Genomic DNA, 17,053 nt, shown 5'->3' with positions numbered 1-17,053 from the left:
AAAACACACCTACTACTGTCCTCTAGTTTTCTTGGGTTTTGTTGCTTTCAAGACTATCTGTAGAAATGGACTTCTAGAGGCTGATTAATTGAGATCAAACTCAAAAATTGTGCTTAGGTGATTCCTCTAAACAAATGCTGTTGGTGCTCTTCTGGCAGACATCTTGTGGCTGCTGCTCTGCAGGGCTGACTGTGTTGTAAAGTTGTTTATCCTGGATAAAAGAAACCAAATTTGAAAAATTCTCTTCAGAAGGTAGAGAGACTGAGTAATTCGGGGAGTCAGGGGAAATAGGTATATGATAAAAGTGGGCAGGAATAGTTTTCTCCTTGATGTCTAACATCACAGTAAATAACTTTTTTTGTTTAATGTGAATGAAAATGCTGTGGGAATAAAACCCTGACCTTCTTGAAACTGAGGCCTGTTTCAAGGCCTCTTCACAAGTCCTGAAACTTTGCTCCCGAAGGTCACGTTCTCCTTACATTTGTTTGCATATGTGGAGTTGCTCCACAAAAGTGATTCTTAATGTAGGTACAGAAACATCATAGGCTTGTATCTTGTTAAAACTAGGATTTTAAAATCCTTCCAATGCTGGATTGTTTTCCATCTTTGAATAAAATATTTACCGATTTGAGTATGGAAATATTGCTTGTTTGTTATGGTGCTGATTGCTCATTGTTATCTCCTTTAAAAAACCACTTTACTTGCATTACCTCAAGCAAGCTTAGCCAGCCATGATTCACAGGAAAATAGACATGATTTGGCAGCTGGAGCCCTTACTGTGATGGGTATTGGCCATTAAGAAAGGCCTTTAAAAAGAAATATAGTAATATCAATTGCGCTACCAAAACTCTCACTGTCTGGTTATTAGTACATGATCTGGTCTCGGGATAACAGCCTCTCAAATAATTCTTCCTCTAATTAGTGATAGTGCTGCCTGGTGGTTTGGTAAATTAATCTGAAATATTGGCATCTGTTGGTCTGCAGCTTAATGCAAACTATTAGTCACAAGTTAAATAACTTGCATCTCCTCAGATGGCCTCTCAAGTATGCAGTCCATGAAGTCAGACCAAAATAATTAAAAAAATGTTGTTCTCATTCTTATCTCTGCCCACACCATCATCTTTCTCCCCAGTGCAACTGGCTAGCCATGAATAATTAAAATGAAGTAACAGCTGCTATGCAGATGGTGATTTTTTGGAAAAATCCCCTCTCAGTTTGATGAAGACATATAACATCTTTAGAAATAGCACCTGACAGACTGCCATCCCCTCAGGTCTGCTTTCTGTATGGACTTTTGACCAAGGCTTTGATGATGTCAACTCACTTTAGCCGTTTAAAACATAGATATCTGAATTAACTCGGGTGTCCAGGCTCCATCCATCACCAAAGAAAGAGAGGTGCATCCAGAGAGTGACTCATCCCATCCTAAAATAAGTGTCTAAGATAGATGTGATGAATCATCCTCCAGATGTATCATCTTTCCTTTTCACTGTAGAGAGAACCTGGATAGCAAGATGTGGTTAGGCACCTCGTTTTTAGGTTGTTAAAATTAGTTGGAATGAATTTCACCCTTAATGGTTAAAGATATGTCAACAGGCTCAAAAGTCAGCTACTCTGATTGTGTATATGGCATCTTATCCGACCTCCTCATAAGAGGTGATTAATGGTAATATTTGATTTGCATGAAGCTGAATGTAATGTGTCTTGTACGGTTTTTCCTGTATGTCTTAAAGTATACTCATTTCGTATGACAGCTAAACTATCCCTGTATCTCTAGAGCTGAAGAAAGACGTTGACATCAGGCAAATCTTCAAGATAGAAAAGTGCAACTGAATTTGGGAAGATACAATGCGTTTATTGCCATGACAAGGTGTTATATTAGCGGGAAAAGATCTATAAGGTGAGTGAATTTTGAAGTACTTCTATTTTATAGACCTTTTATTGTGTAAGTGTTGGCTCGAGTCTTGCAGGTGATTTGTGATCTTTCTTTCTAAGCTTTTGGCTTCCAAGATCTTTAAGGTAATGCAGTTCTTCAGAATGTTATGAAACCCACCTATGAAATATCTTTGTGCTTTAGCTCTTTAGAGTGTCTGGAGTTGAGTTCAAGGCAGCAGAGAGGCTTTTGAACACACAGGCCTTTCCCAACTGTTTGATTTTTTTATACAATTGCCCAGGAGCAGATTCTGACCTCAGTTAATATACTTGAAAGGAACATCAGATTTGGTGTTTGGTTTTTCTCAAGACTGATATTAGTTCATGAATTGAGTATGTGAGATTTGTCCAATATGTGCCTTGTGTAGTAGAAGGTTGGAAAGAAAAAAAAAAATATAGCAGAGCACTTTAATAAAATTTCTTTTTGATTAATAATGCAGAAGTCTGATCTTAAGCATGAAATATCAAAGGCGGAATAGCTGGAGTATTGCCTAATGTTGAGAGCATGCCTGTTCTTGATCTCTGTTCTTAATCCCCCAACTGTCTTTTCTGGACCATATTCCATACTGAGCTCCACATTGATGTTTTATTTTACTAAATAGGGGGAAAAGCAGAGAAGGACCTTCTGAGACGAGGGCATCAAGATGCCTAATAGGCCTGATCTCTAACCTGGCTGTATGCAGGGTGGTGTCCTTCGACTGTAAAACAGGAGCGTCACTAATAATGTGGTCCTCCATTTCCTATCTGTAGAAGATAGCTGCTATATTTCCTTTTTTTTTTTTTTTTTTTTTTTCCTCAAAGAACCCCACCCTGCCCAAGCAAAGCTATTTCCACAAGTGGCAAAAGTTAGCTGTATGACAACTAATCACTAGAGCAAAGTGTTCTTGTTAAATATTGCTGGAGTGATTAGATACTAGATAACACAGTCAGTAGCACATGAAGATCATTTTGTATTGGAATTGTACCTTGTATAGCCCAGCATTCCCTTTCCAACCTCTTGCTCCTGAGGAAACTGCAAGAAGGGGGAAGTTTTAGATTAGTGTTTTCGGAATAAAAAAGGTGATTTAGAATTTTGCATGCAAAACTGGCATTTTTAGGCAAATATACTGACAGGCTGTCCAACACTAATAGCAAAGTCCCCCATCTCTTATGAATAATAAAAAAACCTTTCAATGATTATTTGCTTGCAATTAATTGCACAGGCCAATTGGATGCTGTGAGGAAACACATGGCTTCACAGTTAGGTGGTTTTTGGTTTATGGGAGAGGAATAGGCCCTGGCTGTTGGTACCATTTATTGTTACATGTGGGTTCACCGTAACCCTCTTTAAGGCCATGTTGTATGCAGGCAGCTAGAGCGCACCAGAAGCAGATTTTGCTGCTGCAGTGTTTATGCTCAGTTTGGTAAATAGCTTCCCCTCACCTCTATTTTTTTCAGGCTCCACACCTGGAAATCCCCTTGGCCTCTCCCAGTGTTATTGTTAAAAATAGCGGTTGTTTAAAAGCATTTTTCCACTGGCGGTCTGACAGGATTGCAGTAGTACCACCTGGGGCAGGACCAACCTTGTGGAGAATGGAGGATGAGTTCATATTGCACTCCTGCTTATGTATTTTCCTGGAACTCCAAGTTCTCCAGATGAAAACTTCTTAAAAGAAAACTGGGGCCTGACAAAAGGGCTGGCTTAAAAAATAAATAAATGCTTATTGTATCTGCTTCATATATAAGTGGAAAAAACCCTCACTTTTAGTTAAAATCCCTAAAATGTTAAAAGCGGTTTTCTGGCAACCTTCTTATTTTCAAGTATTTTACTGGAATATCAGCATTTTTGATCCTGTCCCTCATCCTTTTCTCTTCCCCTCTGGAAGAGGGGGAGAAAGGACATGAGGAATGAGATTTTTGAGGAAAACTTTTAGAATTTTATCTCTTCAAATTGGACTGGCAAGCCCAATTCTCATGAAGTTGTTATTCAGGGGAAAGTGGGAATCAGTACCTAAAGGGCCTATTGTGAGTTTCAGTATTAGAGGGGAGGGGAAAAAAAAACCCCTCTCTTGATAATGGAGTTAAAATGATGTATTCTGTGGTTATGCTGATAGCAATGGGCTTGAGTGCAGCCCTTGGTATAGTATCAATATAGGTTTGCCACATGTCTCCAGACCCCACTGCCTGTGCGTTTTGCTGGTGATGCCAGAATAGGGTCAGAGCAAGCCAAAAAGGCAGGGGCTGAAGAGTGCTGCTGTTTTCCCTAGCAAATGCCTGTGGGATTTTTGATGAAGGTTTCTGGCTCTGTGAATTATTTCAGATGTGGATATGTCCATGCTCTCTCAGGGCTGCAGTTTTGCCTTGTCTGAAGGCAGTGATGGAGACATAGCGGCTGCACAGGGCCACAAAGCTCGTTACCTGTTACAGCTTCGCTGTGAAGCTTTGGGCTGCCCACCAAAATAAAGAGTTGTAGATCACAGTTAATGCAAGGATGCAATTTCTGTGATGTTACAGTATCAGGAACTGGTATTTCATTACCGGGTCTCTCTCCTGTATTTTTTTTTTTTAAAGAAGAAATACTCTGCAAGCATATACCTAAAGGAAAATTTTGCAAATACTGTTCTGCTTAAAAAATACAGTTTTAGCAGTTTACCAAATTTTTTTAGTAGTAGTTGCTCTTCTATCTTATCCATATGTTGTGGGGCTAAATAAGAAGTATGGGGCCTTCAGGTAGCTCTAGTAATGGAGGTCTTGTAATTACGTACAATAGGCATGAAATGAAAGAAAATGTAACCTACTGCCCTATAAATACAGTACTTAAGCTGATCTCTGGAATGAAATTCACAGCACTATTGCACATTTGTTTCTTGGCTCCATGACTGGAGGAGAAGGGGGGAAGGGAAGTTAGCATTTTTGGGGTTTAGATTTGGCCGTATTGTAGCACTCCTAAATCTTCTGTCAACACTGGCGTGACGTTGCATTCATTAAAAATGCACGACCTTTTTAAACATCCATCTGTTATATAAATAAAAATAATGCAGCCCTATATTTTTATGGTATGTTAATCCTGCATGGCCATAGTCTAATTATCAAATGATTTCATGCTACCCTGGTGGCAGGCAACGTCCAGACCACTGAACACTTGCTATGGATCTCTTATTAAATCCCTCTTGCACAGTTTCATTCATAAATTTACCATGGCTTTTAAAACAAAATAGTTTGGTGCTTATACAGCAATATCAAATAAGAGCAGTGTGTTTCCAGAATGCAGCAACATTTTTCAGATGCTCCACTTCATGCATGACTGAATAATTGGTGGCAAACTCCATTATTGCCTTCTTTTACCTTGAGTGGAAGCCGTGCCACCAGTAGGTAGTGCGTGCTAGTTGTGCTCAAAGACGAGATGCCCTGGGTGTAACCTGTCCATGCCTTTGTGGAGCTTGAATATTCTGCTCTCTACACCAAGCTTCATTTTGACAACGGGTGTCCTAAGTTGGGTGTCAACACTCCTGATCCACATCCATTTCCCTGCTCCATTCTGGCCATGTCGGAGCTAGCACAGAGGTGCTGGGGTGCTCAGAGCTCTTGCCTCCTCCAATGTTCCTCCAGCAGTACCCTGTGTCAGCTCCCAAGAGAGACATGGTGCCTTAGAGCTCTGGAAACATGTCATGTTACACTTGGAGAGCCAAAAAAAAAAAAAAAATTAAAAAAAAAAAAAATTGCATTTTTGTTGGTTACATTGTTAATTTAACTTTGGGAAGACTTAGAAAGTTACTTGGTGGAAGTGGCTAGTGGAAGTGCTTGCTTATTTCCCTAGGGCCATTTTTTAACCTTTGAATTCAGTGCAAAGGGCTTATTCCCAAGTGACCATGCAATTAACTCCATTAACAATGGAATGATTAAAGACAGAATTGAAGTATTTGTCCAGATTTAATTTAGACTGCAATTTATCCTAAACAACTTCATGCCATCTGTGCCAACTTAGTGCCATCTGGTCTTTTTATGAGAGACAATTTGCAGCTTAACAAGAAGCCTTCCTTTTGTCTTGTGACTTGGAGTGCTCTGGTAGTATCACTTTCTCTGGGCTTGCACCATCCCCCACTATTTTTTAAGGCAGTAGGTATCCCATAGATCTATTTCTCTTGATCTGTAGCTTCAGTGAAGCACTACTGGAGTGGAATTGAATAGAATTGTTTCTACCGTTGTGTGAGGACTGGTAGAGAGCCAGTTAGCTGGTTACAAGTCATGGTCGTGATGAAGATGAGCCTGTGACCCATGGAGGGCAGATCAAAGCACTGGTAGTAGCAAACAGCACCACTGTGCAGGTAGCTGGGGCTGCTGCGAAGGGGGCAGGGGATGGGGTGGAGAGAGAGAGAGAGAGATGCCTTGTGACTGTGAATTTGGATTAATTTCTCATCCTTGCTGCATTTGTTTCTTTTGCTTGATGAAAGATTTGTCACTTCCAGTACTTCCATATTCTAGTTCAAGCCACCTTGCACAGACCAAAATATTTTTATCAGTCTTTTATGTTTGCCCAAAACTGCTTCAAGTAATAATGAGACAGTACCACAGGAGTGATTTGCACCCATGTGTTACCAGCATCCCTGGCCTCCTGCTAAAGTTTAATGAAGTAATTTTGCTCTCCTCTGACACAGCTAATTCTGATTTAAGTATTTGTAATAAGATGGAAATTTCAATGAGTTGTGCTCTTACTCGCTGAAATATGCGATGTGCTCATTGCTTACAGAATCTGTTTTTGTTAACAGGTCATCTGAAGTTCAAAGTAGTTGAAGATGTTTGCAGCATACTCTTTAAAATAAGATATGACTATTTGCTGTGTAAAAAAATCGTTATACAGAGCATTTTAAGAAATGTTTGTTGGAAGTGGAATTTGGGCAAAATTTCTTCTAAATCATTTGAATAAAAGGTGCCTGGGGACTTCCAGGGTGCCAGCCTGTGCCAGTATTCAAGCCACTTCCCAGTGCTCTTGCTGCAAGCAGTGGGTTTGCATAAACCATGTGCCATATCCCCAGGTGGCTGGACTGCCATTGTCAGCAGAGGTTAGAAGAGCACAGACAACGCAGAGTGCTACACTGGGGCATCACATACACATATAAAAAAAGGGTATATTTTCTATTTTAAGTTTTTTATTTAATCTCTTTTGTGGGTTATCTGAAAGTTGTGGCAATACAGATGGTAATGAAAAAGCCCCCAGTAATCAGAGCAGCCTGCCTTGTCACTGCCAGCTTTCTCTGCTTCTGTCTGCCCCAAACCTGCCTCTTTCCCTCTTCTTCCTCTCGGGTGGTTTGTTTTCTTCATGGTCCAGCTGGCATGTCTGAGGTGGAGTGTGGCAGAGCTGGGATTGCCTGAACTGGGGTGTGGGGTAACAACTATATCTGGGCAATCTAGGTGAATTTTTACAGGCTAAAGGGACTATCTTTGTGCTCAGGGTGGTCCTTGCCATGTTTCTGTTCCAAAGCCTGTAAGTACTAGAAACTCCCAGGCAAATGACTCCACAGACATATATATCTTTTAGTTATAGGGACAAGCAAATAACTGTTTCAGCTGAGATCTTCAATAGCACACATAGCAAACTTGGAGAGGAATATGTCCATTACAGAAAACTTCTGTCCAAATTATTTGCTTGTCAAAACCATAAACTTCCAAAATTAGGATTTTTACAAGTAAGAGTTCTGGGTAAATTATTGGGGGTGGGGGTAGGTTGCTGCTACCAGCTCTAGGAAATAATAATAATGCATGGAGGGTTAATGGCTGTGCAGCTGAAATGTGTTACTTGCTCTCCAGCAAGTTAAGTAGTGGTGGAAGGGAGCAGCAGGAGCAAGTGCCAGCACCTGTGGCTAAGTTAGCCTGGTACTTCCAATAAACAGGTAACTGAAAATGGTTTCACTTATTTGATGTTCTGGTTGTACTTGAAGTGTGTATATACTCTGTATACTCTGTGTATGTATATTATATATGCATACAATGGAAATGTGGTAATGTGGTATTGGTGGCCAACAAACTCAGTGGTCACAGATGTTTTGTCTTTATACCTGTTGAATATTCCATTAAACCACCTTTCATTTTATATATGTCTGTTTGTGAAAGTGGGTAAAATCAGATATTACTGTATAATATGTGTAGTAGTAGGGTTTTTTATTCAAAGCACTGGTTACTAATCAGATTTTCAGTTCACTGACCTTGTCACTTCTCTGCTGATTTTCAAGATGTTAGGAATATTTTCCAAATGGCCAAATCTCATATTTAAAATTCTAATGTATTTTACATAACATAAGAGGGTTTTAGTACCAGAAAAATTCCATTTTCCTCAGTCCAGTTTCAGGTTCCTAACCTGATTTTCTGGGCTTAATCCTCTTCCTGTTGAAATCAATAAGTACATTGTAATATAATGATTCACGTTCAAGGTTCAACCATAGAAAATTAAGGCTACATGCTGATTTTACTGCCATTGTTGAAAGATGATCTCTTAAAATGTGTAAAAGCACAATAAACTCTTTAACTCCTTCAGCCCTATTCTTTTTTTCTCTTCAGAGGGTCTAAACACTTAAAAATGGATCTTTGAGACCTAATGATGGCAAGGAGATATGAGCTGAGAGATGCTATTTAGATAGGAATATTTTTTGTGGTTTTAAATGCTTTGTGGTGGGTCAGCCACTGGACAATGTGGAGCTTGACACAAGATGCCAGGAAAACCATGGTCTACTCTGCGCACCTTTCCTGATGCTTGACTGTCATTTTATATTTGCCACACAAAAAATAAGGATGTTTTAGAAAACTCCAACACTTTCTTTGATATCTCTAGGTGAAAAAGCATCCAAGTTGGCATGGTTTTGTTCCTTATATTTGTAAAAACTGCAGTTGCTCAGTTCAGTAATGCTATCTTCTTTCCTTAACTAATGCATTTTAAGTAAGACTGAAAGGATGTAAAAAGCAAGTGGGGCATATTTTATTGCTTTAACATAAAACAATATAATTAACACTATGGAAGTGTGGGCTTTGATTTTTTTTTAACTCTTTGAGAGTTGTGTAAAAGAAGCCCCAGCTGATCTGTCTTGTTGAAGTGTACTGGATGTGCTGTGAAAGTTTGGGATGCCCTGTTGTCATTGAACAGCCTGGCAGCATCTCGCATGCTTTGCACAAAGGTCCCATGATTAAGAGGGTCCTGACTGATGTTCGTAGCAGTGGTGTGACTGCATCTCGAAAGGTGAATGTTTTGAAATGGGCTTCAGGGTATGCTTCAGGCTGTCTTCGAATGGCTTTTCTGGAAGTGATAAGTGCCACCTTCTCTGCTCTGCTGCATCATGCTGTTGCTATAATCATGGGGAAATCAGAAGGGTGAATTCTGCCTTTGGCTTCCCCAGTTGGAGTGTGGGGGCTCTGCTCCCTGTGGGTGCACATGTGAAGAGCCTCTACCACTGCTTTCCACCAGAGCTGCCTGTGCAGGTCATAAACATCCTGATGCTGTGTGGCTCCTTCCTGGGAATAAAAGTCATATGTCATATAGCTGCTTCTCCCTAAATATGAAACTGCCTATTAATGAAATAAATGCACCTGAAGCACGAACTTCAGGCTCTTTGGCATCCCAGTTAAACAACTCTGTTTTCTTCTTACCTCCAAAGTCTCTAGGAAAGAAAAAAAAAAATTAATCTCCATCTCCTCCCTCTTCCTCACCCCACAAGACTTTCTGAGGAAGCCAAACCCTTCCCATTATAGGTTTCCAGTCTTATTCAGGCGCCACTGAGCTCGTGTCCCTTTCTGGCTCAGGTGGAGGAAATGCTGTGTTTCCTGCCAAAATACAGCCTTTTTCCCATCCTGCAGGAGGGCATTCTGGCCCTCTCCCTTCTTTTGGGACCCCATAAGGAAACACAGATATCTGGACAGGGGAGTCTGTGCCAACTGTTTGGGGGGCCCTTTCTTGTGCAGAAGGACAGGGTAAACTGAGAGTATGCTTTCACGTGTTCCAGCTGACAGGATTATATGCTCTTGTTTCCTCAGATGCATGTTTTTTCTAGACACAGGCTTGTGGAAAACTGTGGACTGATCAATGAATATTTCTAGCACTAGTGGAACCATGTCTTTTTAGAAGTGTAGTATTTGGTAAAACTTAGTCTGAAAACATACGGTACAACGCAGACTTTGTTTGGGTGTCCCTATTGATTCCATTTCAAATGTATCCCTTCTAGCGTAAGATACTACTTTTCTTTTTTGCTAATCTCCTGACCCACCGGGAAAGGATTGCCAGCTTGCAGGTACTCTCCTCCCCATCCCCAGATGCTGGTTTGTCCTAAATCAGTAAGGATTAGACTTTTTTTGGTGGACAAACAATGGCTAATCCATGTTAGATCACTGAAACTTCACTGAGGAGAAAAAGGCTTAAAAGGTAAAAGTCAGAACAGGATACAGCTTCATTTCCTTGTAGATGTGTCCTTCTCTGCTGGTAGAAGAAAGGAGTTGGCAGTTTTGGCAAGGGTGGTGGCTATGTGTGCACCAGGTCAGAAGATACTGGTGTTCCATACTTTCCAGTAAAAGAAACTGTTACAAAGAAATGCTAGCAGGGCTGGCAGCTCCCAGTGTCTTGGACTTCTCTAAATGGTGTAGAGGAAAGCAGTGATGAGAAAAGTTGGAGATTTTTCTCTAGCTTATATGAACATGTGAAGAATACTAGTACAAATGTATTCATTTCTTGGTCTCTTTAAAAAAACAAAACAACAACAAAAAATATCTGGTCTATTTTCTCTTTGGTTGCCAGACTGGTTGTTGTGATCTCTTAAGACTGAGATGTATATAGCCTACAGACAGCCCTCAGATGCTGAGAGGGAGGACTGTGATGAAATGAAAACAGGTTGAGAATCTGATTTCAGAGGCATCACTGACATTTTATTTTCAAATATGCCTAGAAGCTCATAACTTACTACTATAACAAAGAGCGATGGTTTGTTCTTCATTCCAGGATTTCTTTCTTTGACAGGTAATGATTCTGGCTTGTTTGGTAACAGTGGAAGGAAGATTGTTTCAAGGAGCTGGTGTTGGTACTTTGCTTTCTGGACCAGAGCAAATTGACTTATTTTTAGACTGGTCTTGATGTGGCTGTGGGCTGCCAGTACACTTCAGGAATTTGTGTTGCATAGTTTTCCCAGCAATATCTAACCCTTGACTTACTTCTAGAAGTGTAATACAATATACATCCCAGATAAAAGCATCACAGTGATAATGCTACTTGGAATCAGAGTGAAAGTTTTGGAACAAATGGAAACACTTCTTAGAAAGATGCTACAGCTTGTACATGCAAAAGCTTTGATGAATTAATGTATGTAGTGATATCCTTACTTCTATTAGATGAGATCTTGAAACTATGAGATATATCTAAATAGCTCAAAGTTGTTGGTACCAAGTATTGTGAACTGAAGGGTGGCCTAAAAATTAAATACAGGATTATCTGGATCTAGGAAGTGTTTGGCTCTAGACATAATAGCCAATGTGTGCCAAACCACATCATGCCATTGAACGCAGAGGGTCATAGTACTTTTATCAGGGCAGCTTATGATTAAAAATGTTGAAAATCACTTGAGGGCTTTTTCCATTGGTAAGAAGCTGAGTGTCTTTTTTTTAAAAAAAAAAAAAAAAGCAAGCTGTTATTAATTTTTGCCTTGACAGCTGGAATCTGATTGCTGAGTTTGCTGAGGATATTGCTGGTGGTTTTTCTGCGTGTAAAAAATGTCTCCCTAAATATATCCTGTATTTGTTGGATCTACACATGAGATCCAAGCTGTCTTAAAAAAATCTGACTTATTAATAAGCACACTAAGAGGGATGCCTCATATGAACTTATGTTCAATTTTACAGCTTGTACAAATTTTGAAAGACTTCATTTTGGATCAACTCAGGGGTAAACTCTAAAAAATTTTGAGAATTGCCATCAATCCAGCACTGCCACATGAGTCAGGGCCTCTGGGTTCATGGTGACTTCTGCCATTTTGGCAGGTTCCCTGCCTGATACAGATTGGTTTAGTACCTGGGAACTGCAGTAAAAGGTAATGCTGCACCTTGCCTAGTCCAAAGCTGTGTGCTGAAGCCACAAGGTAGCCATTTAACTGCTAGTGGCAAGAGTATACTGCCTTCAGGCCTATTAAACATGCTGGATGGCATGTCTACTGGAGCACTGCGGCAGCAGGACAGCTGGGCTTAACAAAGAAGTAACTCTTAAAAATGATTTTGAGGAAACAGTTATTGGTCAAAGTGTTTTTTTTTTAGTATTTTTTTATTTGCATGTTATCTTTTATGGTCCAGGTTTTTGATTGACATGTGTTTCCAAACCTCTTAACTGGCATCCAGTTACAAATGAAGAGTTGAAGAATGCATGAAATTTCCACTTGAGTTCTACCTGAAGTTAGACTGAACACACATTTTTAGTTGCACAAATGTTTGCATTGTTGATGTTAAAACAGAGAACTCTGAGGGGGGTCCCATTAAGCTCCCTTTCTATTTTTTTCATTCTTGTTTTAGCTTCTTTACTTGCATAGATGTTTCATAAAACAAATGTGTTTGTGTGTGTTAAATATGTCAACCTCTCATCTATTGTGATGCTTTAAATAGAGAGGAGAAGAACTTCGAGGGGAGTGAGCCAAGACCTCTGCTGCTGGAAATGGATAGGGCTTCTCTGAGGCTATTTGCAGTAGCAGAGAATTTGCTGTAGTGTCAAAGTGCAGGTATTGGCTTTAGAGCAGGAGTCAAGAGGTGGTACACTGATCTCAGCCAGAGGGAGGCTAAACGTTTTTATGTGAAGCACATGTGAAAAGCCTCTTTATATTGAAAATGTTTGCATTAATGGAAAACATACAAGGAGAAAAATAGAAGACTAAAAGAATGCATTTTAAATAGCCAGAACGCTGTTATGTCTTGAAGGTCCATATAGTTATGTCTTCATTATTACTTAGATTTGTGAAAAGCTAGTAGTCTCATTGGACCTGTATCAATGGCTTTGTCTTTGCCTGTCCCTTGACTGGTTCCTCACCTGATGCTGAACAGCAGTCAGCTGATGACAGTGTTCACTACCCGCATTTAGATTTATTCCTGTAGTTGTGTTGCTGAAGTGATGCTTACAAGTTTAGAGTTGGAAATGTTTATTTGGATTGCCTTTGGCTTTAATGATGCTCCTTCTGCTCCTGTATTTCCTCTTGTAAATGCCAGGATTAAGTACACTGAGAGCCAAGACTGATGCTTGGCATAATTACTACAGAGATCATTCAATAAGGGTGGTGGAAGACCTCTGAGAAGTTACTGTAGCAGAATCCAAAAAGGGGAATGTGACAAAGAGGGGCTAGAGTCTCCAGTTTCGTGTGCCCACAGCCCCAAGAGGTGTATGTTGTCCCCTAAGTACAGGTAGCTAGTAGCAGCCATAATTCATGAGGGAAAAGTATAAAAACAGTAGTCAAGGAAACCAGCCTGTGAGTGTAGACTGATGGACCATCCAAAAAAATTATTACCAGAAAGAAGTGACTAGTGATATCAAAACAGTCTCCATTACTGAGTTTATAAACACTTCTAGTAAATAAGAGGTTAATAACTCTGTTTGCAGTAAGAAAAGACCCCTGCCCTAGGATACACACACTTCACTGTACCCAGATAATCCCTGGAGCAAGGAGGTTTAAGGTAATTTGTGGTGCAGCTGTCCTTTTCTGGAACATGAGCAAATTCTCCTGCACATGGTCAGCTGCAAGAACAAATGTCTATAGCAAATGAAAAAACAAGATGTTCAACCACAGCCTTCTGCACTTGCAAGAGGGGCACGTGAGCTGGGCTGTTCCTCCTGCCTGAATCAAACTCCATGGCACAAAAGGGTTTAGTGTGCGGCTTATGGCCAAGTGGAAGCAACGTGTCAGTGGTGAGGGAGGAATGCTGGTGATGGAAACCCGACTGATTGGCATACGGTGGCTATAAAGTCATAGTAAATCTATTGTTTCGCCAGAAGGAAGCAGGATTAGAAAATGTATAATCATTACAATCCCTGCACTATACAGCATCAAGTGACAATTGCACTCCCATTGCTGGTGTGGCTCATACTTGACTTAATCCCACCCAAGTCTGTACTTGGGTGAAATCTTCATATGCTCCATGTGGTTCAAGCCATAGTCACCGGGATGTTTTACCCAAGAAATACTTCTAGGGCACTGCAGAATTTAGCTCAGTAGTTTTAAGAAGATACTTTTTCTGTTGTGTGGCTGCAGAGACCCACCACAATGCAAGTGGCAAGTTTAAAAATTACTATCTGGGAACTGATTCTCAATAAAATTATTAACAAAAATCTAACTAATCAATAGAAGAAAAATCCAATTCCCTGAAACAGATATCTTTTATCCAAAAAGAAGTAAAATTAAAAATAGAAAAGAATGTCATTAACAGCTAGAGGCCAAACTCGCTTCTGGTCTGAGCTGTAGGAAAATGCTGTGTTTTACAGAAGTCTGAGTGGCTTGAAGATGGTTGAGGGGGAAAAAGTATATGCAACCACACCTTCAATTCCTTACTAATTGACAAACTAAACAATTGAGTTACCAAAGTCTGGTGCGTTTTTTGAACACCTCTTAAGAAATGTAAAATTGCTCCTGTATTTGTGTTATGTGTTGCCCTAAATGTAATGGTTTAGATTTCTGCAGTTCCACTTGCAGATAAACTTTGAATCTGTTTGACTCTCTTTGCACAGAATGCCCAAATGTCATACAGAAGTCTACATTAGCACAAATCACATTTCTGCCTCCCAAGCAGACACAATGGAGAGAAACCCTCAAGGAATTGTCTATTAGGCAGGAGAGGCCAAAGTCTCTAAAATAGATTCAGAGGTTTTTCCATAAGGTGGATGAAAATGTTTGGTAGAATATTAGAGTAGTTACATGGTGGATAAAATTGTAGTTGATGCTTTTTACAGTAGTGCGCGCTCTCTACGTTGTTCTGCACTTGACCCACACCGCGCAATCCCACCGTGACTTCTTGCTGCTACCTATGAGTTTGAATGGGAAATAGACAAGATGAAGGGTTTTGGAATAAATTTTAGCAATAGTTGGGGTATTTTTCCTGAAGTGGGAAGCTGACAACACGAGCAGTGCAGACAAGTACCTCATGAAGTGATGTATGGTTTTTGTGTTTAGTTTGTTTGTTGTTTGTTTTTTTTTAATTGAGTGGGAATACATGACTAGAAAATAAAGCTGCAATATCTCAATCACTTAATTTGAGATAGAGCTTGCTTTTGCATTAAATGGTTGTGCTTCATGTATCTTAGCTTTGTTTTGAAGTTTATTTTTCAGTTTGGTTTGGTTTTTTTCCAGTCTGGTATTCATAGCTTGGGATAAGGAATTTATGTTTACTTAGAGGGCTGAATTTGACTGAGACACAGAACAACTCCTTTGTTTAAACTCTGTTATGCTGGGTATATACGAGCATAAATCTGGTCCTGAGCTTTTGGAGAAGTCACTTAGCTTCTCTCCTCCTCTTTGACCCCTCTTTAAAATGGAGTGAGGGTTACCTGCTCCACTGAGAAATTCAGTAATGGCAAGGACTGTTGAGGTCCTTGACTGGAAGGTGGAAGGGAAGAATCAGGCTTTAAATTCATTATCCTGATAGGCACAAAAGCCCTGAAATGAATGAAATGACAAAAAGCAGAGAGGGGGAACTGGAAATAACCATAATTCATCCTTGGGATTTTGCAGGCAGCTGAGCCCCACGGAGGTGATGCTGGGAAGGGTTAACTCGGCAGCAGCTGGCCACCAGAGCTTGGTCCTTATCTCACTCTTATCCTCTGCTATTAACTGGCCACAATTACGGACAGTATCGGTTACTGCCATCTGTTTTTTCATGAGGCGTTGGTCGGATTGCGGCCAGCAAAGGGGATTAGGGGGAGAAAGGCAGAAATGACAAAATGCTTCTGCGGCGCTGGGGCACTGCAGTGGGGTCCCGCGTGCGGCCGGTGCCTGCCGCCATCCCCGACAGCTGCGGGGAATTAAGCATAAAGATAAACTGTGAAGGCTGTTTCAAAGCTGCTGTAAAGGAAATGCATTTCTGCCTGCAGTTGTAATGCAGGGGTTGTGCAGAGAGAATTAAAGTGTAAAGCGAAGGTGGGTGGTGGTGGAATGCGTGTTGGGTGATTTTTAGCTTCCAGTGTGGATTGTTATTGGTGGGGTCAAACTTCATCAGCCACAAGCAAACAGCAACAAAAAGATGGTTATTGGGTATGTTGAATAGGAGGGAAAAACAACCTCAGACTGTTGACTGAAATGCCCCTTCAACGCTTATTTTTGCACTAGTAATTGCCATCTGGGCTTTCACTAAAAGAAAAGGCGTGCAAATCAGGGACTGCTTCAATCACTGAAGGGTGTGACCAGGGAAGGCAGCATATTTTGGTCCCGATTATCAATACTTTAAAGAGCAATGAGACTTTTGACAAATACTTATTTACTGCAATGCTATTTTTCTAAACTTTTCCAAATATCAGACCATCTTGCAGTAACGCGAGAAAGGTAGAAATTTCAGCATGATACCAGGGATTCAAGAATCATTATGGCTCAACAGCTGTACTTTAATTCCAAGTTTTACTAAGACCAGATTAATTAAATTATTCCGAAGTATGATATACTGCCAAAGTAAGGCTCTCTGGATTTTATTATTTTGGGTAAAATAAATTAAGGATAATAAAGATTTTAATGTTGGAAAATTAACACTTAACTAATATTTAATATCCTTTCTTAATTTTTAATTAATACATGATAGTCAATATTATAAGGATTAACATCAATAGAGGAACAAACCTAATTCTTTATAACACACAAGTTAGAGGAATAACTAGAGGTGCACTGTACTTGGTAAAGCTACTCCTTTCCCTCTCTCCATCCCTGATAGGCTTGAGTAACAAATGGGGAGGTGGGGGAGGAAATCATGTAATGCCTTTTGGCTTTTTCATTATTTCAGGTCAGTTGATGCTTTTTGGATCAGGCACTGCTGTATTGATGTTCTTGCCTTTATCTGTGCTCTAGATTTGGGGTATGGGGTTTAAGTTTTGGGCGTTTTTTTTTCCTCTGTATATGCCTAGCTTCGCTTACTATTGGGAATAAGATGCACATGTATAAGTAAAATTAAG

The sequence above is a fragment of the Buteo buteo genome, chromosome 16, assembly GCF_964188355.1.
Source record: "Buteo buteo chromosome 16, bButBut1.hap1.1, whole genome shotgun sequence".
Lineage (NCBI taxonomy): Eukaryota > Metazoa > Chordata > Aves > Accipitriformes > Accipitridae > Buteo > Buteo buteo.
Note: the sequence above shows the minus strand (reverse complement) of the source record.